Here is a 24244-nt window from a genome sequence, read left to right as displayed (position 1 = left end):
ATGATTAATGCATTAATCTTTCTTTTTTATCCCTTTTCCCTTATCTTTATTTTTTTTTTTGCAAAAATATTAACTTAACTGATCTTGTTATCTGATATATAGTGAACATCATTGTATATATTTTTTTGTTGTTATTATAGTTATTGTATTAATATTTTTTTTGTTCCAAATATTGTACATTAAAATTATTTTGTTCAATATTTTTCAAAATATTTGTTCATTACAATAATGTTTTCATTAAAGCTGTTTAAAAAATAAACAACCAAAGGTATAGCACTGTTATTGAAATGTAGGAACATGTATTGCTGCATCATATTAGTGTATGGCTAGTATGTTGCGTGTTCTGTAATTTACTCACTGTTGCTGTGTCTGGTCAATGAAGCTTCACACCACAAGATAAAGCACATGTTGTCTTGATTATATCATTACATACCCAACAGGCTATCTATTAATGTTATAATAGTATTGGCAACAGGAGAAAACAGTGAAATGTAAAATGCATTTAGTGTTTACCCAGAAAGATTATTGAACTTCTGAGGATAACCTTTCACAAAATAATTTTTCATAACAGAAGAAAGTCAGAAACAACAGAATAACTGTTCAAACTGCTGCAACAAATGTCACTGCATATCAGATAAAACAAGTTTTATATGTTTTGTTGACTAGCTGAATCAGTTGGCAGAATCATTTTTATAATAAATGTAAAAATAATCCAATCCAAGCTGAAAAGATGTTTTTACTTCTCATTCTACAAAATATTCTGATTCCAATCACATGACAACTTATCAGTAGTAAGACAGACAAAATCCAGTTCAGAGCAGTTTCAGAGCTAACACATTAACTCAGTCACATGACCAATACATTAACTCAGTCACATGATTGACACATTGAATCAGCAGAATACTTTACTGAAATGCATAAACAATCTGGAGTCAGGGAGCAGAATGGAAATGCAGCAATTGCTCTAAGCTTCTAGTCATACCAACCACTCCATTGATACCTGTGCTTAAAATACTTGACATTTCTTCTGTGTTTTTGATCTATGTTAGCAACAGTAAAATAGAATAATGAGCTTTTCTTTCATTTAAGTAAATAATAAATGATGGGGATCTAAATGAAATCCTCCAAGCACCCCTTAAACTACTTTCTTCCAATCCTTCTGTGGACCTAAAAATTCATACAAAAAGCAGGATCATATGCCAGTGAATCAAAGTCAACAGCAACAGAAATCCACAAAGTATCACTGATGAAGGGAATTGATATCCTAAAAGCTTTGTGTGTTTCTCTAATAAATCTTACAGGTTTTTGAAGTCTGGTGTGTTTTTTGGACCTAAAAATTCATCACATCATTCTCTTTCTAATAACTAGCTATTAAGCTAGGCAACCCAACATTTGAAACTGTCTTTATTAAAAGGTGGTGATCCATAATAACAAATTAATTTGAAAAATCATAGGAAGCACTAACATGCCCTATTATGTTCATAGCAACTATAATATTGTTATTGAATAACTGGATCAATCAACTGATTGTTCTACCTTAATTCTATTCATATTGATATATGTTGACTACTTCTTTATCCCTCAGTTAGATTGTAAGAGTAGCTACCACCACATATTTCATAATGTTATCTGCATAGTACAACATTCTGATGGATGTAAATTTCTTAACATCACATCTGTCATCTTTCTTTTTCTATAAAATGTCTTCCAATTGTCTTGTATCTGTCATTAACCCTTTCAATATTCACTGTCTTTCTTGACCTTTTTTATTTTGTTCACCCAAGTTACTTAATAGATTTTTTTGATCTAAGATTTGCAGTATGCTTCCATTTCTTATATAACATTTTCTTTTTTTATTAACACCTTGGTGCAGTGTCTTACCATGCCGTCTCTTCACAGCTTTCTGCCACTCTTTCTTAGAATAAGATGAAGCTTCCTTTGAAGCTCCTTAAGTCTAAAGAGTGTTTTTAAGGTATCCAGTCAAATCACAGTTTCCTAATTCCTTTGCCATTCTTATAATCTAATATTCGACTTTATGTAATATATTGAGCTTTATTTTTGGATCACTCCTGTGTTCTAATCTATTTTGTAATTAAATTATCTTTTTTCTTGGAAAACAGAAGACATTTCACATCCTCTATGTTCATCCATATTACATCTAAAAGGTTTCATTTTCTACTCAGTTCTTTAACAATCAGCTCCAGTTCTTGTTTACTAGATAATTGGTGAATGTTCTTTAAATATAAGAAATGTCATCTGTCTTAGCATATTCCATACTGAGTAAATTGTGTATAGATTAAACTTAGTAAGGTCATCTACTTTCTTTTATATTTCTTGTTGGTATATATATATATATATATATATATATATATATATATATATATATATATAACTTCAGAATCTTGAATTACTGAAATCTCAAATTTCAGTAATTCGAGACCATGAATTCTAAAACCAGAATGCTGAAAGTACATAAGAGCAAATTTGAATATCTTGAATCTGTGCTTATGCATTTCTGGTGCATCGCATATAGTATTATGGTGCCTGAAATTGCAGGTGAGTGAGTGTGTGCGTTTTTGTATGTTGTATGTGTGGGTAAGGGTAGGGAGGTATAAGTGTGAGTGTTGGATTTGCTGGTGTTTGTGTATGTGTGATGTGTATTTGTGTGCGAGCGAGTGGAGGATGGCGTGGTGTGAGTTTTTTTTTTTATATTATGTATGACCTCGGAGTTGGTATATATAAGTAGGGGGGAGTGGGGTGTGTGGTTTGTGTGCTATGGGTGGAATGGTGTGTGTATTATGTGGTGTATGGCGTATGTATGTTTGTGATTGTGTGATTCGGGATTGTGGGTTTCGGTTTTGTGAATGGTTCGACTTTATAGTCTCGGGTTACTGAAATTTGGGATTTCAGTAATTCGAGATTATGAAGTGAAACTATATATATATATATATATATATATATATATATATATATATATATATATATGGGTCCTTATCAAAAATGTAAAAAAAAAAAAAAAATGTAGAGTGTGTGTTTTTGTTTTTTCGGTTTTTTTATGTTTGAGTTTTCAGAAACTCGATCATATGGTCTTTTCCAGTTTCTAAAAAGTTGATCAGCTGACACAGACCCATATATCAGTCCCTATCAGTTAATCGAGTTTTCAGAAACTCAACTCCATATGGTTGAGATTGATATGATTGAGTTTCTGAAAACTCAAAGCTTTTGAATGGAGATTGCAGTAAAGCAACGATTAGGAAATTCACCCTTTTTCCTCACTGCAGTGTGATCTTGGAGTTGGTATATATCATTTGCAGGGGGCATGGGGTGCAGGGGGGCTTGCCCCCTGCAAAACATAAAAATGTAGATTTGGGTTTTTTTTTATTTGTTTGTTTTGATGTTCAAGTTTTCAGAAACTCGATCACATGGTCTCTTTAATATATTTTTTCAAGTTTCTGAACAGTCGACCATCTAACATGAACCCATATACATAAATAGTCCCCCTGCGTTTTTTTGAATGCATGTTTTTTTGACAAGTGCAGGGGGCATTGTGCACTGTTGAAGGTATGCATAGTGGAGTTGTGTAAATGGTTATGGTATGATTTGTTGAGACAGGTGAGTGGGGCTGGAGTGGTGAGAGTGTTTGTAAATATGTTTGGAAGTTAGTGTTAGGGTCCAGGATAGGTGAGGGAAAGGTTTGTATGCTTGTGTGTGAGTGTGTGTATTTTAGAGTTAGTGTTAAGGTTAGTCAAAGGGATAAATGTAGTGTTTTTAATGTGTGCATGTGCGTGTTTATGTGTGTGAGTGCATCTTGTGTAGTGGCAGTGTCACTGGAAGGTTTTTATTAAGATAAGGGGTAGGGTTAGGGTTGGGGAAAAGGGGCAGAGTTAGGGTTAGGGTTCATACCCATTACTAAGGTGGACGTGGGGAAATTTGAGGCTAATGTTAATTAGAGTAGGGATAATCTCAGCAGAGGAAATAGTTTTCCTTTCTTGATATTTCAAAGGTTTTGCTTGTATGGTCTGGCAGTTGGTGCAGAGGTTTAAGGGAGAAAACTGTAGTTCCGGTGGTACAGGGTTTAATTCCCTCCATCCTTATTTGCCTACTGTCTGACCTTGAGCAAATCAGTTAATCAGACGTTGCTCCTGGTTCAGCCCTGAAATGTATCTGTGTGTTCAACAGTATTGTGAAGTTAAATGGATATTATTGTATACACCTCTACTCATGTTTGCATCTCTCTCTCTCTCTCTCTCTCTCTCTGTCTTTAAAGCTATTGACAACCTTTTTTGTCAAAACCTGCATTATTGAATCCTGTTCATCAAGTCCCTTTTCAGCATAACTCAGGAGAAGGCTTGAAGTTTTTATTTTTTTTATTTTATACATTTATTAACATGGCAAGTCCACTGGACAAAACATTCCCTTTTTAAATGTAACCTGGTAGAATTGTCTGGTCAAGTGACTTGCTTAGTCACACAGTAGGCAGATGGAGGTGGAAGAAATCAAATCCTATACCTTTTGTTTACAGACAGCAATATGTTAAAAGCTCAGAACTTTAATCCTCTGTGCTAACTACCAGACCTTATTTCTTGGGGTGGGGGAGTAGGTCAATTTATCTGCTGCTTTGCTCTTTCTGTAATGTCTGTCCCATAACCAGCTTGCAATGAAATGGTACCCAATGACTAGGTCTCAATCATATGTCAATCAAGGATTTACAAACTGATGGCTTGCAGGGACTCCATTCATTTTAGCTTTCCTGTTGCAATTGTACATATTATATTAACTGTGAGGAAAATCATTCATTATCCTTTAGACAGAATTTTATAACTCATGAGTCATAGTTATCTTTAACAGTTTTTTGTATAACACATTTGTTTTATTATTAATATGCACTGCAACTATAGTCTGCAGCTAACACTGATAATTGCTATGTCATCTCCTTCTGAATTAATGGATAACGTCATATTCTGAGCAACTTTTATATACATTACGCTACAATTTTATTTCTTGCCAAAAGTAAATGCAAACCAAATCATCTTTTGAGTGTAAGGTTTATGTATCAAGACTGAATGATTTAGAAAGCATCATCTTCTAATTATACAATGCCTGGATAAATCAGAATTTAACATCTTAATTTTCTTATTTACTCTGTCAAAGCGGGGGGGGTCACACTTAATAATATTTCAGAAAATAGGATGCATATCACTTGTTTTAATATAGACATTGCACTCACTGATCTCTCTGACTACTTTCAGATAATTTGACAGTTTCAGATCACTCATACTGACCTGAATAATTATTGTTTTATATTATTCTTAGTTGTTAATAGTTTAATTAATGTCTCTTTTATATTATTTATCTTTGCTCCAGATAAATATGTCACCAATCTCTGGAAATTCTCCCCCTGACAAAAAAAAATTAATGCCCTTTTTGTTGGAGTTTCTGTTACCAAAATGCCCTTCAACTGTCAGACTGCTTGATTGTTTTTGTTTCTAATTGACCCATTCTAGTCTCCATATTATATTTTATCACCAAGTATTTCTTGATTTTTGACAACTAATCTGAATATGATATTTTTCACATGTTACTATATTTCTTGTTTTACTATCGGGAAGGATTGTATTTATCCCACCTATCACTAAGTCATATAATTTAATCAATTTACATTTTGCTTAATGCAACATTTTGATACAGATTTTAAGACCAACTCTAATATTCTTTTCTTCTTCATAGGTTCATAGCTTCATAGGTAGGTACTAGGCTATCGGCCCTGGGAACTATACAAGCCCAGCCAAAAAGGTACCCTGGCTTTTGCCACCCAAGAAAATTATTTTCCTGTGCCACTGTAGAGCAGAGCCACAGAGATGATCCCCGGGGTGAATTTCCTATTTCCCATCCAATCATAAAGATTTTTCTTGAAGAGTGCTAATGAGGAGCTTTGTTTGATATAAATAGGTAGTTTATTCCAAAGTATGGGAAGTCTCTGGGACAGGAATCTATTTCTCTGGCATGTTCTGTTTATTGTGGTGACAAGGTTTAGGTCCCTAGAGGATGTAGCTCGGAGGCATTGGGATTTCTTTAAATGGAGCATGTCCAACAGCTCTGGGTTTGACATAGCTTTGTATGTTAGGCAGAGTTCACCTCTGAGTAGGCGATATGCGACTGAGTAAAGCTGGAGTTTTTTGAGACGTTCTGCGTAGGGCATTTGTTTGAGGCCGGTAATCCTCTTTGTGAGGTATTTCTGTGGCCTTTCCTGTTGTTGTAGATGTCTTGCGAGGTACATACCAAAAGGGGCATTGTACTCTATACTGGGTCTAATGAGTGATGAGTAGAGCGGAACAATGACCTATTTTTTCCTGGATGAGAAACCTTTTGTGTTGAGGTGTGCCACGTAGAAGGATTTCCTGACTACTGTGGTGATTTGATTATCAAAGGAGAGACTACTTGTCCACCTGTGTCCCAAGGTCTCATCACACTTTCAGTGTTAAGTATACTACCGCCTATGTTGTAGTTCATGGGTACAGAGTTTTTACCAAAGGGGATGACAATGCACTTTTTGGCATTGAGCTTGAGGCCATGGCTTTGACACCAGGCATCTGTCTCAGTGATGCCCTTTTGTAGGATGTCCACATCGTTAGGAGTTTCACTTATGGCTCCTAGTTTGCTGTCATCTGCAAACTTCGTTAACCAAAGACCTTCTGTGTTAGCCTGTACTTCAGAGAAGTAGATACCAAACAGGAGAGGACCCAGGACTGAACCCTGTGGTACTCCACTTGTCCCTGGTCTGAAGTCAGATTTGGAGTATTTTTTTTTCTTGTCAGACTTTACCACTAATTGACTTGATCCCACTCACATTCCTTCAATAGCCAGACTAACTGTCATCAAATCATTCTTATCTATGTTCTCTTTGCCATCTTTATCTATAGTATCAACTTGTTATTAAACTTGCTTTCATCTATTAGAGAGTTCATGGTCAATTCAAAGTTTTCCTTTCATACAAAATCAAGAAGCAAAGACTGTAGGATTACATTTTTATAGCTGACACTTTCATAACCCCTCCTATTTTACAGATTTTAAACTCCTTTTTGAATCTTTTGATTGGTTTAGCTTGTTTACTAACTTTGTTTCCATACTGACTTCTGTTTTCTCTTTTCAATGTTCTCTTAATTGGCTTTCTTTCCATTTTACACGTCCCCACTATCTTCTGATTGTTTTACACCTGACTTTTGTTTTTTCTACTACATTTTATTGAGTTACCCTCTTCTAAATATCTGCTCTCTGCAGTTTCTACCTAGATGTCCAGTGAAAAGTATATTGAACAAATTATTTCCTCAGCATTTTACTTCTATCTGCACATTCATTTTCTAAATGAACTAACCATACATTTACAAATGTACAAATAAGGAGCCAATTCCACCCTTATTTATCCTCCCCCCTCTTTGGTTCTATCATATTTTTATGTTCACTTACCACAGTTTATAGACTTATCAGTCTAAACCAATGAATATGTCAATCACTGCTTAAGGTGTTTGTATTATGCGTGTCCAAGGAAAGCTTGTTACATCTAAGTATGTTTAATAATTTTGCCCTGGTATTTATTATACTGTCCACAAAAGTATCATTTATATTTTGCTTGTTTTACTATACCTTTATTCCTTCTCTTTCAGAATCACTGTATGACTATTTTGCATGTTCTAATTGTGCTTTCTCACGTTCCTAAAGCAGGCCTTGCTCTGACCGATAACTTCACCTCACGAAAGATATTCCTTAGTGACTCCAGCTGATCTATGCTCAGACTAACTTGGTGATTTGTTTTCATTATAATTCTTTTCAAACATTCTTATGTACTGCCATGTTATCTATTTAGCAATGCCAATCATAAATAAAGTTTTATATAAATGCCCATACATCTGTAAAACTGCTATCATCACCCACATTTTGATACTTTTCTTACTGTCTATGGCTTACAGACTTTTTTTAATCTGAATCAATCTGTACAAGGTTCCCTCCCCCATTATGGTATTACAGGCAGTAGTAAACATGTGTACCCCCCAACATGCATGATATGGTTATGGTTAGATATGGTCATTTATTTATATTATCTGCCAAGGCATATAAATTAAATATACGTATAATAAAATGCATATAAATGAATATAAATATAATATAAATACAAACTGAAGTTATCTGTTTTTATATGAATTAGCAGCCAATGATTGAATAATCGGATTACTAAGAAATGTATTCTTTTCTCTCAGCGTAGCTCCAATCAGTACTATTTACAGAATGTGCAGAGTAATAGGTAACTACTATAAGTTTCTCCTCTTAACCTACATCAGATACATCAAGCAAATAAGGTAAGATGAGCTTCTTGTTAACCTTTATGAAAGCAAGTAAAGTGTAATATGATAGATTATGTCATTATGTAATTCAAAAGGAAATAGCTAATACAAGATGTAAAACGTGAATGAAAAAAAAAAACATTTAATGCTGTCACAGTAACTCTGTTAGGAAAATGACACATACCCTTAAGGTTTCAAATGGGCAGGAATGCAATATCATCTAAGTACAAGAGTCCACTGATCACAATCTGCTGTCAGTTTCTGGTCATTTAACACTTGCTTAGGCAGACAATGAGTATTCCTGATACAAAATGCAGATCTTACATTCAGGTTTAAGACTCCCAGTAACACAGTATACAAGTTCACATTTAAGGGTTCAAAGGAAAATGAAATATAATCCAGGAGTTAGCTGGCCTTTACCCTTGCATGCCCTACCAAACACAGACTTTTTTTATTTCCGTAATGATCTGAATGCTGAACTGCATAGTGCTTCAGTTTTATTCAGTCACCATGTCATTAAAGGGGGCACATCAGAAAATTGTGTGAATCTGATAATATGTGAGCATAAAACATAATACAAAAAGGAAGGTGGACTTATTTCTTTAATCTTATTCATAATTGTACTCATGTCTAATAGGAAGGACTGAAATCTCCCAAATAAAGGCACAGTCACATTTATGGGACTACACTTCTCCTTGAACTCCTCATGGAAACACAAGCAAACATGTAACAGATGCATCTTTGCATTTCCTTCTGCTTCATAAAATATATGAAGTATGCTTCATAATGTATGCATAATGTATACATAATGTATTAAAATGTATACATTTATTTTGTTTTATACTGTTTATCTTATTTTATGTAATGTCTCGTGTCAATATTGCTATTGAAATTGAAGTCCTATTGAAATTTGAAATTTTTAACTTTGTATTAGTTACTGCTTTTTTTTTTTCTCTTTTTGGATTGCCTTGTATATGTCATTGGAGCTTTTCTCCTTGGATCTCCACTGAAAATGGGCCTTTGGCTCAGTTGAACCAACCTGGTTGACAAATGACAATCAATAAATAAATAAAATAAAAATGTTGCCATTAATGAGCTGCTGAGGCATATGTCTAAATATTTTTTTTCTAAATACAGATCATAGAGCCAATGGCACAGAGGGAAACAACCTTTCAAGGCCAAAACATCAGGATCAAGATAAGTCAAAGCAGAGGGGTGGCACTCCCATTCCCGAGAAAGCCTTGTACCATTTTCAAGAGTTTCAAATCAGTACACAACATAAAAATACTAACAATATGGTGCGAATTCACCAGAATAACTACTATGGTTGTTTTCTGTAACTTTATACAGACATTCCTTGATATACATACATGAATCATTGAATGACAGGATGGTGTCAGTTATGAAGATTTGCTTAATGAAACCACAACTTCTTAAAACCTGAAATAAAAGATTTTCTGTGGTGGGGCTTTACCACTTTACCCCACATCATTAGTTATGCATACCAACTCCAAGATTGCCCCCCCCCCTTGGGATTTATTTCATCCCTAAGGCTGTGTAGTGTTGCCATTTCTTATAGCTCTTGGTTTGAGTTAGGCAGTGAACATTCATTCACTAAGTGGTGGAAGGACTTTGGTGTGGTTTGTTACTGTTGTAAACTGTCCTATCAGGGCTGGAATACTATGTCATGGCAAACAAGTGGCAGTCTGATAAGAAAGTTTGAATGTTCCCTTTCTCTGAGCTTAAATGCGCAACATCATATTCATCTTCTTTTGGCTGTTCCCGTTAGGGGTCGCCACAGTGGATCATCTGTTTTCATTTCTACCTGTCCTCTGCATCATGCTCTTTCACACCAACCACCTGCATGTCCTCTCTCACCATATCCATAAACCTTATTTTAGGCCTTCCTCTTTTCCTCTTACCTGGCAGCTCCATCCTTAGCATCCTTTTCCCAATATACCCAGCATTCCTCCTCAGCACATGTCCAAACCAACGCAATATCGCCTCTCTTGCTTTGTCTCCAAACTGTCCAACCTGAGCTGACCCTCTAATATACTGATTCCTAATCCTGTCCATCCTAGTCACACCCAGTGCAAATCTTAACATCTTTAACTCTGTCACATCCAGCTCTGACTCCTGCCTTTTCGTCAATGCTACTGTCTCCAACCCATATAACATAGCTGGTCTCACTACCCTCTTGTAGACCTTACCTTTCACTCTTACTGGTACCCGTCTGTCACAAATCACTCCTGACACTCTTCTCCACCCATTCCACCCTGCCTGTACTCCCTTTTTCACCTCTCTTCCACACTCACCATTACTCTGAACTGTTGATCCCAAGCACTTAAACTCATTCAGCTTTACCAACTCTAATCCCTGCATTGTCACCATTCCTCTACCCTCCCTCTCATTTACACACATATATTCTGTTTTAGCCCTGCTGACCTTCATTCCTCTCCTCTCTAAAGCATATCTCCACCTCTCCAGGGTCTCCTCAACCTGGTCCCAACTCTCACTACATATCACAATGTTATCTGCAAACATCATAGTCCACGGGGCTTCCTGTCTAATCTCATCTGCCAACCTGTCCATCACCATTGCAAATAAGAAAGTGCTCAGAGCTGATCCTTGATGTAATCCCACCTCCACCTTAAATGTATCTGTCACTCCCACCGCAGTCCTCACCAATGTCACACTACCCTTGTACATATCCTGAACAACTCTTACATACTTCTCTGCCACTCCCGACTTCCTCATACAATACCACAACTCCTCTCTAGGCACCCTGTCATATGCTTTCTCTAAGTCCACAAAGACATAATGCAACTCCTTTTGACCTTCTCTGTATTTCTCCAACAACACTCTCAGAGCAAATATTGCATTGGTAGTGCTCTTTCCTGGCATGAAACCATACTGATGATCACTAATCATCACCTCCCTTCTTAACCTAGCTTCCACTACTCTTTCCCATAACTTCAAGCTGTGACTGATCAATTTTATCCCTCTGTAGTTACTGCAGCTCTGCACATCACCCTTATTCTTAAAGATAGGTACCAAAACACTTTTTCTCCACTCCTCAGGCATCCTCTGACTTTCCAAAATTTAATTAAACAATCTGGTTAAAAATTCCACTGCCATTTCTCCTAAGCACCTCCATGCTTCCACTGGTATGTCATCTGGGCCAACAGCCTTTCCATTCTTCATCCTCTTCATAGCTGTCCTTACTTCCTCCTTGCTAATCTGCTTCACTTCCTGATTCACTATCCCCTCATCATCCAGCCTTCTCTCTCTCTCATTCTCTTCATTCATCAGCCCTTCAAAGTACTCTTTCCATCTACTCAACACACTCTCCTCATTTGTGAGTATGTTTCCCTCACTGTCCTTTCTCACCCTTACCTGCTGCACATCTTTCCCAGCTCTGTCCCTCTGTCTAGCCAATCAGTACAGGTCCCTTTCTCCCTCTTTAGTGTCCAATCTCTCATACAACTCTCCATATGCCTTATTCTTAGCCTTCGTCACCTCTCTCTTTGCCATGCGCCTCATCTCCTTATACTCATGTCTACTTTCGTCATCTCTTTGACAATCCCACTTCTTCTTCGCCAGCCTCTTCCTCTGTATACTCTCCTGTACTTCCTCATTCCACCACCATGTCTCCTTGTCCTCCTTCCTCTTTCCAGATGTCACACCAAGCACCTTCTTAGCAGTCTCCCTTACTAGCTCTGCTGTAGTTACCCAGCTATTCGGTAACTCTTCATTGCCTCCCAGTGCCTGTCTTAACTCTTCCCTGAACTCCACCTCACAATCACTGTTTTTTAACTTCCACCATTTAATCCTTGGCACTGCTTTCACACTCCTCCTCCTCTTCTTGATCACCAACCTCATCCTACAGACCACCATTCTATGTTGCTTAACTACACTTTCCCCAATCACCACTTTACAATCTTCAATCTCCTTCAGACTGGCCTTCCTACATAGGATATAATCCACCTGTGTGCATCTTCCTCCTCTCTTGTACGTCACCCTATGCTCCTCCCTCTTCTTAAAATATGTATTCACCACAGCCATGTCCATCCTTTTCACAAAATTCACAATCATCTGACCTTCTGCATTCCTCTCCTTAACACCATACCTTCCCATCATTTCCTCATCCCCTCTGTTCACTTCACCAACATGCCCATTGAAGTCCTCTCCAATCACTAGTCTCTCACCCTTGGGTACACTCACCACCACTTCATCCAACTCACTCCAAAATTTTTCTTTCTCGTCCATCGCACACCCAACTTGTGGAGCATATGCACTAACAACATTCATCATTACACCATCAATTTCAAGCTTCATAAACATCACTCTATCAGACACTCTCTTCACCTCCAAAACACTCTTGGCATACTGTTCAGTTAGGATAACTTCTACCCCATTTCTTCTCCCATCCACACCATGAAAGAACAATTTGAACCCGCCTCCTATATACTTGGCCTTATTTCCCTTCCATCTGGTCTCTTGCATGCACAATATATCAACCTTCCTTCTCTCCATCATATCAGCTAGCTCTCTCCCTATACCAGTCATACTGCCAACATTCAAAGTTCCTACCCTCAGTACTACACTCCTAACCTTCCTCCTCTCTTCCTGCCTTCGGGCATGCCTTCACCCTCCTCTTCTTCTTCGGCCAACAGTAGCCCAATTTCCACCAGCACCCTGTTGGCAGTACTAGTGGCGGTCGTTGTTCAATGTGCAACATAAAATAAAATTTAAATAAAACACCTGCAGACTGGTCAAAATTTAAGAATTAAGCAAGAACACTGTTAGACATAGATACATATACAGCACCTTTCTACACACACAGCACAAGCTATAGTCCAAACTTTAGAGTTCATATTGTAATTTATGCATTTTTTAGGCGAGTGGGCTGATTTTAAAGTCCTTTATCAATCTTAATCTGGGCCAGGGAGAAAATGTAAGGAATTTGATAAAAATCCTGAAGGTACAATATAGAGAGTAAGGCAATATGTGTAGGTACATAAGTAATGAAGTACAATGTACAGAAGAATCCATAGCTTGCACAAATTGTATTAGAATACAGGACAATGCCTGGATTTGTTTGTCATTATGTGTTTTCATTTTCTTTGGTCGCTCAGCATGGCTGATACTCTGTAGACGTGAAATAATAAAAATATCCCTCCTTACCTCTTTCTTTGTGTTGTTTTGGCTTCCTTCTTTCCATTATGGTGATGCTGATCATATTCCACATCTCAGTGTGAGAAGTCTTAGAATATGGGGAGGCAAATATTTGTCAATTTCCTGATCCCAGATTAGTGGACTTTGGCACTAAAACCAGGTCAGAAAGTGTGCTGACCCTTCCCTTCCTTAACAAATGAGGTAAAATGATTTTGGCCTAAATGATACTCATCTAGACTTAGTGGATGTTAAAACAGTAAAATTTGGAGTTAGCAAATAAATAAGCCTAAAACTTGAAAGAAATATGTATTTTGGTTCCATAGGCAGAAAAGGTAGGAAACAAACTCTGCCTCTAGAGGGCAGTTTGCAAAAAGGGATTATAAATGGAAGTTGAAGAAAGAAGAGATTAAGCAGTCAGTATATCAGTGTATATTACAAAATCCAAAAACAGCTACATGGGGTGTTGTATTTAATAATTCTGGAGACCCAGCAGTAGTAAAGTGCTGTTTCAGTTTTATTCTATGATATTTCTCAGATGCTAAAGCAAAAAAAAAAAAAAAAAAAGTAAGAATATGCTAGAAAAGACACCAGGTTAAAATTAGCAATGGATGAATTCTATAAACTACTAGAAAATGTACTCATCATTGACAATAACTAACAAGTGGATCAATTTTTGATAAATTCCTCAAGTGTGGATGCTCAACCTGGCTGAGAAAGAAATGGAAAACTGCAGTTAAAATCTGAAAATCTAAAGGTACTGTGTCAAGATGAAGTAACAGTAAAATTTTGCAAAAGAAGTATGTGTTTCACATCAATAAATAGTATTCATGGAGTTGGAGAGTAAATAAACTTAACACTTTTATGGGAAAGTCTTCTGCTTCCTATTACTAAATCAAGAATGCAATAAAACCAGGTTTATTTGTACAGGACAGTTTGCTGGATGCAGGGGGTCATTGCTGAGATCTTACGCTCTTAACATGGCAAATTAATAAATCTGGCAAATAAATATTTTAATACATACCATGAGTTTAATCAGTATGTGATAGGTTTCAACCAACCATCTCTTTGTTTTTTCACATCAGTACCCTAAAGGACAACAGTGGTGGTGCTGTGGTAGCGTTGTCGACTCACAGCAAGACATTGTCCCGTTTGATTCTCAGCTAAAGCATATTCTGTGTGTAGACATGCGTGAATGGGCGTACCTTCGTTGAAGGTTGTACATCAGGGCTGGCAACTCGGTACGTAAAAATCTGCTGCCAATCATTAGCAGACCGGAGTTCTGCTGTGGCGACCCCTAACCAGGAAAAGCTGAAAGATACAACAACAACCCTAAAGGACAACATATATTTAATCCCAGGAGATGCCCTTGATAGTAATTCCATGGAGATAAGTATCAAAATCTGTGTGTGTGTGTGTGTGTGTGTGTGTGTGTGTGTGTGTGTGTGTGTATAGGTGTGTGTGTGTGTGTGTGTGTGTGTGTGTGTGTGTGTGTGTGTGTGTGTGTGTGTGTGTGTGTGTGTGTGTATGTAAGTACATTTGTATGTGCAAATGAATGATGCAATAACATGATGGACAGTAATGAAAAGAACAATACAGTGTTGTCTTCTTTCCTCTCTATTCACCATAAACACAAAACCAATTTACCAGCAAAAGATCAAGATCAGACTATATATAGATTAGCAAAAGAGAGTAACTGAACAAATTCAGTCTTGTAGGTGGAAATGCTGGACATAGGAAAGTAAAAGGGAATGACTTATACTGGATAGCAAATAAGAAAAGAAGTGATAGACCTGTTCAGCCAAACTGCCCTGTGAAAGTACAGGTGTGTACAACAGCAGTGAATGTAGGGCTGGAGAATGTAGACCTGGTGACTTAAGCTGCTGATGGCAAATCTCATACAGTAGGTATGTGTGTGGGAGTGCAGTGCCAGTACATGTGTGGGAGTACACTCATGTGCCAGTGTGTGCGTGGGAGTAAACTCATGTGCCGCATGTATGGGAGTACACTCGTGCCAGTGCATGTATGGGAGTACACTCATGTACCAGTGCATGTGTGGGAGTACACTCATGTGCCAGTATGTGTGTGGGAGTACACTTATGTACCAGTGCATATGTGGGAATACAGTCATGTGCCAGTATGTTGTGGAAGTACACTCACGTGCCAGTACATGTGTGGGAGTACACTCATGTTCCAGGGCAGAATCTAGAGCACCACTACCTTGATGTTGATGTGTATGTTAGCCACCAGTGGGCAGGTTTAAGTACCTCACCACAAACTCCTGGTGGCTGTCTGCATGATGGCTCCCCAGGTTAAGAAGGCTAATGGTAATCAGATAACAAAAGGAGAAAAACAATACAAAAATATTATATGAATTGTACTTTTATGCTAATCAACTCAGACAAATCTATTCCAGGTACAGAAGATATTTTAACAAAATGATTAAGAATATGACTGAATCGAAAACAGTTTGTCAGTAAATGGTATACATGCCAACTCAGGAAACAGAACATTAATTACAGTTGCTGAGAGATATGCAGACTTCCATGAGCATTAAAATATGATGAACATGAATATGGATTTAAAACCAAAAAGAAAGGGAAAGAAAAATATACTACATTTTCATGGAAATGCTGTTACTTCTGGTTGGAAACTGATGATGGCTAAGTAAGAAGTACTCCATAAAATACTATATGTACTCTCAATTATACCCTATTCACTTCAGAGTAATAGAAAAATTCAATGAAAAAAACAGTTTGTAAAAATAAATGAAATATGCTTCTTACTGCATAATATGTGTGATCCACCTGTGGTATGATATAGATTCAAACCAGAAAATATCCACACCATATAAACATTCAGATGCATTTTACAGCTAGAAACTATACACATTCTACAAAAGGCATGACATATTTTAACCCCAGATACTAAGAATACCATGTGAATAAGGAGGGATGTATCTGTACCAAGGATTATGCACAGCCTACAAATGGAATGAGTGCATTTTATACAAGAACTGTGAGCACTGTGTAAATAGGCATGCTAGATTTCAAATGAGAAACCATACATAACCTCTAAATGGAGCCATTTATGAATAACTCTAATTTATGTCAGCCATCCTAATGACTGACTTGTAGCATCTAGCTGGATACAAATCACCACAAGAAGATTTGGTCATGACCACAGTAGTAGTGCCCCTTAACCCCAAATGCTCCAGGACCCTATGAAGTCAATAAATATATAGCTAAAGTAAAATACCTTGACTGACAGTGCTAGAAAATATATTTCATGTCTTTAGAAAATGGATGGATAATGCATCACAAAGAAGTATCTACCTTGAAAACATGGAGAAATAGAGAAAATCAGTACAATTCAAATTTCAAACATTGCATCGTGGGGGTTACATACAATGGAAAAGGGAATGGGGATAGACTGACTAACATGAATATTGTATTAATAAGATGGTTGAATGCCAGCTGCAGCTGGCCAACATAAACACAGCAGAATTAAAATGAAACTTCCATGGAAATGGAAAGTATATCTTGAGGGTGGCTTGCAAGACACAGATGGTATACAAACTTACTTGTTTAGTAATTCCTATGATATTGATCCTATGAATATTAAATATAGCAGAGTCTATACTGAAAATGTGTAAACAGAGAAGAAGTCAACATAAGGCAGTGAAGAGAAGTTATGAGAGACATAGAGAGAGAAATGTGCTTTTCTTTTTTTCTGTGTAGATTTGGATTTGTGTCTTATGGACCTATCTCTTTAAAATATACTTGGATGTGTGACTTTGGTAGACTACTCAAGAAAAAAGCAGGAGAAGAAAGAGAAAGACTGTTGTTAAGCTACAAATGGGCCTAAACTCTAACAGACTGTACATCACAAGCCATTTCTGTAAAATCAGAAAGTAGAAGTTGAGTTATCTTACAGTATGTGTTCCATCAAAATAAAGTGTGTGTGTGTGTGTGTGTGTGTGTGTGTGTGTGTGTGTGTGTGTGTGTGTGTGTGTGTGTGTGTGTGTGTGTGTGTGTGTGTTGATTTATCTGTCACCTCACACCTCCTTTAACTGTACTTGTAACGCAAACTTTCAGAGAAAGAAGCATCAAAAGATAGCAAATATGTCTTCTCTTTGGACTGAAATTGTTAGCTTTGGGAGAAATTAAAACATTTAATTGACGGGGGGGGACTGACAGAAAGCCATTTGATCCTGTGTGTTTTAATAAAGATTTTCTCCTCAGATTTACATTCTGATCTTATTTTGCCTATATTGTCTTTCCTTTTTGGCATACGTCTTTTACAACCAGCCATGTAATTATGCGGCAAATATGCAAAATCATTGTTTATACTGGAGATGAAAAATTCACTTACTTAAATATCAGGGTACATCAAAGAGTGACTACTCCAAACTTGAGGAAAAAAAAGAGACTAGAACATCTGAGAAATCATCTCACAGTGGCAGTTTTTTTTTTTTTTCTTTTGCTCAATTTTAGATGATAAAATGATCATTTGTATATCTTTTTTTGCATCCACAGCAATGGACATTTTTTAAACTCATTGAGTGTTTGAACAAACACTTGTCATCGCTTTTTGCATTCTAATTGCAGCAGCAATGTATAATGTTACAATGATGTTCTCTAAACTTCACTTAACATAAGCAGTAAAAGGGTTAATAACCTAGGCAAATTGGATTATGTTGCTATACATAAATTTGATTAAGCCTGGTTATAAAATATCATTGGTAAAGCCATTGCTAATTAAAATAGCACAGTTGTTTTGACATCATGAAGAAAGATAAATGTCATCTGACCCTAAATCTGTCAGGTCCTGTTATTTTGCAATTTGACCTGTCAGTTTATTGAATAACTTACTGCCTTGTTAAAATGCAAGGCTGTGTACTTTCAAAGCTACAGAATGGAGAAAAATGTATTGTTGTGATTGATTGATAGGAGAATGCTGAGAGTTTGATTATGTTATGATATAAATGTATTGGCTGGCTCCTGGAAACTGATTAGCATGATCCGAGCTTTAAGTATTTAGTTATTATAAAAGAGAAGGCATTGTTCCTCTTTTTCTTTCAGTCACTCGTTCTCTTTTTATCTCTCTCACTCTCTCTTTGCATTGTATCTGTTAGATGTAGGTCAAAATATGCACTAGAATGGATGACATCAGGCAATAAAATGCACAATGTATGTTTGAGTGTGCTAATTCAAGGACATTTTTATATATATATATATATATATATATATATATATATATATATATATATATACGCACACACACACACACACACACACACACACACACACGTACACACACATACACACACACACACACACACACACACACACACACACACACACACACACACACACACACACACACACACACACACATGCTTTATTTAACTTTAATTTACTTAATGTATTTTATTTTTAACTGGGTATATAAGTTGGTTCTTCTAGGACTTTTGCCATGACCTGGACCAAAAAAAAAAAAAAAAAAATAGGGATAAATATAACATATATATGTATGGATTGTTTTGGTAGAGACAGGCAATCATAATGATTTTATGAGATGGAAGAAAAACAGCAGTAGAGCAAACAGAAAAAAAGTACAGATATAGGGAAAATATGCAAATCTGCACAAAACAAAAAATGGAGATTTAGACTGCATGCTAGACCTTGCAGCTGTGAGGCAAAGGTTTTACTATAAAGCTGCTTATGTTTTAATGTCATGCCAGTTTTCTCTTTCAATCTGTTGCTGTCAGTTCACATTTTCTATATTATTTATCCATAGAACATTTTGATTTTGATTTACATCTGTTTATGTTTGGTAAGCTGTATAGTAGACTGATTTAAGTGGACTCTTTCAGCTACTGCCTGGGAAAATAAATATATACATATACATATCTCAGGTATGGAATACTGGGGTCTATATTAGAACACCAAACATTCAAAATGCCGAGTGTTCTAATATCGAACCCTAGCAATCGAAAAAAAAAACATTGAACATTTGGAACAGCAACTTTTTCTTAGGGAAAAAAATTTGCTGTTCCAAAGCACATACACACAACACAAGCACACCAAACAAACAGCAATCCACACACATACACCTAAACTCTAACAGCTAACCGTACACTAAACTACACAAACACCACTAACTATCCACTTACCTTAATCCAATCCCTAACCCTAAGGTCTGTCACTATTGCACAGTCACCTCACCCGCGCCCTAACCCTAACTCACATAACCCGCCCTAACCCACACATCCACACAATCGCACACTTACCTGAACCTGACCCGTAACTTTCCACCAGAGTGTTGAAAATACCAAAGCAACAGAAACGGACTACCAAATTCTTTACCTAGGAAAGAATTCGGTTTTCTGTTACTTCGATACTTCGATATTTTCAGCGTTCACTGAAAACGGGTCGATATTAGAACACCCGACATTTTAAATGTTCGGTGTTCTAATATAGACCTGGAATAATGCCCTTCTAGCCTGACAATATACCAAAACAGTTATTTCTATATTAAATGCTTGCTTTAATATAATTTGTTTAGTCTGTTCCATGCATCAGCTACTCTCTCAGAGAACCAACCATGTATCTCATTCCTATGTATTCTCCTACACAGGTTGTCTGTTGATTCTCAACTACTCTTTGATAATCTGAAACGTTTGTCTCTACATGTTCTATACACCTCAATAAAGTCTGCTCTTAAATATCTATATGAGACACTGTACACATTTGGATATTTTAATCTTTCATAATAACTTAACTTTGTGAATGTCTTTGGTACATTTCCACTGTGCTCTTTCCAATTTATTCATTATAGTTTTATTATAAAGTTTCCAGATTTTTATTCTGTACTCTAGTTTGTCTCTAAGGTAACTTGCAAACAATAATTGTTTAATTTCTGATTGCCAAGACTTTGTAAATCTTATTTTTATATATAGCCTATAGTTTTACAATTATTCTTAATTAATTAGGTTGTTAAGAACAAAAAAAAAACTTAGAGCTAGCTCTATCCATATGCCCAGATTCTTAAATGAATCCACAGTTTTAATCATTGAGTGCTGTAATAAATATTCACCATTCAGTCTAAGTCTCCCAAATCACATCTGCTTAATTTTCATGCATCTACTAGAATATTATTTTCCTTTGCCCAAATGGTCAGTTTAGTCATGTTCTTTTGCAGACGTGCCTTATAAATTACAGAAATTATCAGTTTATCCATTCTATTTTAAGTCATCTGCATGCAGACTAGAGTACACCTCATATGAAAAAGATAGCTCTGAAAGATGCAATCTAAACATGTATGGTCCTAGGATAGAGCCTTGTGGAACACCCTGGTTGTAGCCTGAACATTAATGAAACAGTGCAAAAGGTTCAGCATAACACTGAGAATTAATGTTAATACATACATTTTATAGCAATGTTTTACAAAATTTGTTAGAACCTTACAAGTTGTGTAGTAGCTAAAGTGAGGATAACTTTACAAACAAATGAGTACATAGTGATAAGTATTTAAAGTATAATTACATTATATACAAGTATTTACAGAGTTAGCAAGAGCAGTGCCTTTTAAGGTAAGTCAGAAGACATAAGCATAAGGGAATCTGCAAAGTCGGTACAAGTTCCTCTTTCATTTAGGTGAGTTTGTAGCTTCAGCCTAAATTATTCTGTATGTTGCCAGGAAGGGCATCCCATGGCTTAGGCCCTAAAGACAGAAACTGCATGGAACATTGTGGTTAAGATATTATCGGATTAATAGAGGACTGTTGCATTGCTACCAGTCACTCAGAGTTGATAGAGTGCTTGCTTCCCAGTCAGTTTAGCTGTTGGGATCATATTGTTTAGAATTTTGTGGATAAGGACAACTAGCAGAAGGTCGAAGTGCTCACTAATGGGAAGCTAATTTTCTTAACAGAGGATACAGAAGAATAAATCAGCATTCTCTGGTTGACAGACTATGAATATCTAAAAGGATTTTCTCTGAAGCATAAGCAATAAGGGGAAGGTCATGTTGTACTTCAGCTATGTAAACCATAGCAAATTGTGGCAAGTTCTTTGAGAAATGGGGATACAGGGTTACCTTATTTTATAACTGAGGGATCTGTATTCAGAACAAGAAGCAACGGTTACAACTGAATTTGAAAGAACTGACTGATTCAGTTTTGGGGAGGGAGTACAATAATCTATATTTTGTCATCCTGCATGTTCAGTTTATATACTGAATACATCATACAAAATGCTGGATTAGATGAGTCAGATGTTGGAATCAAAATTCCTGGGAGAAATATTAACATCCTCAGATACAATACTACTCTAATGGTTGAAAGTTAGGATGAGTTATAAAGCCTGTTGTTGAAGGTGAATGTAAACAGCACAAAGGCTGGCTTATTTTTTTCAACATAGACAAAAAAACAAAGAAAAAAAAATAAAAATAAAATAAAATGATGTCCTATAAACAGTAAGCATATGAAATGGCATGGACACTGAATGGCCAAAAGAGTAATATATACCAAATCTGAGATGGACATTTCTTGGAATATTGTCTTTTCCTCTGATATGGCAATCTAAATGTTTGTATGTGTAAGTTTGAGGTGGGGGGCTTGCCCCCCCAAAAAAAACATTAAAGGAAAAGAATGACATTCGGGATTCACTTTTCTGGATTTTCAGGTTTTTGTTTTTTTTTAGTATGTCGGCACTCGGCGTTTTAAGTGCCAACATTTCAATAGCGGGTCCCTATAAATTCTTTGTAAACAAATGGGGTGAAGAGGAGAGACTGAAAGATTTTATTTTCCTTTGATCAAATATCTCTTTAGGAAATAATTACAACCATCAAATTAAGAGATGCTTGGTTTTTGGAAAGAAAGTTATGGAAAATCTGAATAAAAACTTTAAAGAGCAAAGTCATCACATTATCACTAAAGTTATGAATCAACCAGTCTCTCATTCGTATGTATTCTCCTGCACAGGTTGTCTGTCAATTGCTTACTACTCTTTGATAACCTGAAATGTTTGTCTCTAGATGTTTTCTCATTAGTAGTATATAAATTGTCAGAGCAGAGGTGGGCTATAAATAAGACCGGGCACTGGTAAATCAATTCTTTTGAACTGTGGTGTTGGAAAAAACTTTTAAGGATTCTGCTTACTGAAATAAAATTTAATTAGTCACACTTAAAGTAATAAATTCAGACTATTCACTGAAAGGTCTGAATATAAAATTAAAACTGAAATATTTTGGTAACATAATGTAAAGGCAGTTTTCAACACAGAAAACAGTAATGCTGGGAAAGACTGAAGGCAAAAGAAAGGGCCGTCAGAGGCTAAGGCTGATGAACAGCATTACTGAAGTAATGAATATGAATTTGCAAGAACTTAAAGAAGCAATTCTTAACAGACAGGCCTGGTATGCTAAAGTGCTGATTGCATGTATAATCAGATTTGACAAAATAAGTAAACAACAGCAACAACAACATGATCATTTGCATATAGTTGTTGGATTCTGCTGTTTGTGCTCACAGTCCAAATGATTTACTGCATTTTATATATTTTAATTGTATATTCAGATGCATCTACATAAAGTTAACACATTACACATTGGGGTACTGTTATGTGTATAATGTCACACTTTTAATGTTGGGTGCATCACACATGTATTGCAAGGTGGTACTTGTAGATCTATCCTGCTAGATAATTGTCCATCTTACTCGCATAGGCATACATCCTGAAGAGGATAGTGCTATGTGCATTCACCACACCTTATTAACTAGACTTGTATTCTTCTACGGTGTGCTCACAGACCTGTGCACCATCACATACTAGCAGTGTGAACCATCATACACTAACACTGTGCATGATCACACATTAACACAGTGCTCCATCACATACTAACACTGTGCACCATCACATACTAGCACTGTAAACCATCATACACTAACACTGTGCACCATCACACACTAACACATAGGCGCCGTCACATACTAGCACTGTTCATCATCCCATACTAACACTGTGCACTATCACATATTAACAATGTGCAACATCACATGCTAGCACTGTGCACTACCACATTATAGTACTGTGTACCCTCACACACTACCACTGTGTTCCATCACATGCTAACACTGTGCGCCATCACACACTAACAGTATGCGCCATCACGCAGTAACACTGTGCAACATCACATACTAACACTGTGCACCATTACATACTAGCACTGTACACCATCACATACTAGCACTGTGCTATCTCATGCTAGCATTGTTGTCATTTGTATGTCACATTACCATACTGTCATGCAGCCAAAAACACAGGTATACCATGTGCTGGTATGTGTGCATGTGCCATCATAGCCTACTATACTGCTAATGAATTGTATGGCATTGTGATTGCACATATGTACCTACATAAATCACCTTTGAACATGATGGCATACTATGTTTATGAGTATCAGGATGAATCGGAACTAAATCGTCTTCTTAATTATGTGGTAATGAATTTAAAATTCCATGAAATGATTTAGAAAAATAATGTTATTCTAAGTTAAACTAGTTTCTGGCTTGTACTTCTATGCAATGATATGTATAATTATCCTGTCAGTATCTGATGGTGAGAGTGAGTGCTGTAGCCAGGATTCACCACATACAGTTTCAGGAAAGACTTGTCTGTCACTTGATACCTTAAATCCACAGTTATTCATATATCTCAGTGTGATAC

The sequence above is a fragment of the Protopterus annectens genome, chromosome 17.part0, assembly GCF_019279795.1.
Source record: "Protopterus annectens isolate FY-2018-M chromosome 17.part0, PAN1.0, whole genome shotgun sequence".
NCBI classification, from domain to species: Eukaryota; Metazoa; Chordata; order Ceratodontiformes; family Protopteridae; genus Protopterus; species Protopterus annectens.
The sequence above is the reverse complement of the archived record's forward strand: the minus strand, read 5'-3'. Positions refer to the sequence as shown.